The 1,392-nt window shown below is 29.6% G+C and overlaps 1 protein-coding gene across 1 annotated transcript in view; it reads left to right on the top strand.

Annotated features, from left to right (window-relative positions):
- The window catches only part of LOC105622622 (histone deacetylase 4), a 32,156-nt gene that overhangs the window by 23,041 nt on the left and 7,723 nt on the right, over window positions 1-1,392 (top strand). The window lies entirely within an intron of this gene.

The raw sequence follows: 1,392 nt of genomic DNA, 5'->3' as shown, positions 1-1,392 counted from the left end.
TTTCTCTACACACACACACACACACACACACACACACACACACACACACACACAAAATGTACGCGCGATCTTTATTCAAGAGAGTATTATTCAAGACAGTTATTAGGCTATTGCCTGCATTCTAAATTTCTTGCGGTTTAAGCTTACATTTTTTTTCGTTGCAATGTTTACTTTTTTTTTCTAATAACGACAAAAGCGTTTGAACTAATAGAAAAGTGAAATCTCACTTCAAGAGAATGAAAATATAATCACTTGAAAAAGGTGAAGTGTTTTCCCTTTTTTTCCAAAGGTAATTATATTTGTTCACTTTCTTAGTCCAAACGTTTTTTGTCGTTATTAGAAAAAAAAGTAAAACATTGCAATGAAAAAAATGTGAGCTTAAACTAGTTTTTGATCAATGGTGACCAAGATATCGTTAACACAAGTTGGACTTCAGTCAAGCCAACTTTCAATTAGTTTGTGATATTTTGGATTTATTTTAATTTTATGTTATTGAAACTTTCTTTTATTGCAATTATCAATTTAAAAAATATTAAATTATTTAACATTAAAAGTTTTTTTTTCGATATCATAAACCTGAAATAAAAGAAGAAATAAAGGAAGAAAAAAATAGTAAGAAATTGAAAAAATTTCTACTATTTTTATCTAATTGATAGATAATTTAATTTCCTACAAAATAGTTCTTTTGAAGTTTTTTTCGTATTTTATGTTGTTTTCGAGACATATTAAAAATAATAGAAAATGACATTTTTTGTTAATATCTCCAAAACGTACTACTAAATTTAAGATTCTTTAAAAATTCTTTAAAAAACTTATTTACATGTCGAATGATCATATGAATCAATAAAATTGCGCTAAAGAGTTAGTTTTTTTAAAAAAACTCTCAGATAATAGCCTATACTCTATAAAGTATTCTTTTTTTCTCTACGTGACATTCGCCAATGTTACTACATATATACATTTCTGTTTTTCTCTCTTTCTCTTTCTGTCTCTCACCGCACCCCGAGTGTTCAATTAATTGACTGTTGAGTTCTTTTTGACGTTTGTTACTCTCCTGTAACAGCATGAGCGAAAATACTCTCCAATTAACATATGTAAATTAACGCTGTCCAGGAATATTTAAATCGCTCTCCAAATAACGGATCGACAGGTTTAAAAAGTCACTTTTAGATATACTTTGAACAGATTGTGATAATTTGGGTCGTCATAAAATTTTTCGTGGATCATCATAGTCGAAATTTTGTGTGTGTGTGTGTGTGTGTGTGTGTGTGTGTGTGTGTGTGTGTGTGTGTGTGTGTGTGTGTGTGTGTGTGTGTGTGTGTGTGTGTGTGTACGACGTAGTAGTAGTAGTGTAGGTAAGGTTAGTTTAGTTTATAGTAGTAGTATATAGTA

Source organism: Atta cephalotes, assembly GCF_000143395.1.
Source record: "Atta cephalotes unplaced genomic scaffold scaffold00047, whole genome shotgun sequence".
In the NCBI taxonomy this organism is placed as follows: domain Eukaryota; kingdom Metazoa; phylum Arthropoda; class Insecta; order Hymenoptera; family Formicidae; genus Atta; species Atta cephalotes.
Note: the sequence above shows the minus strand (reverse complement) of the source record. Positions and strands in the feature narration are given on the sequence as shown.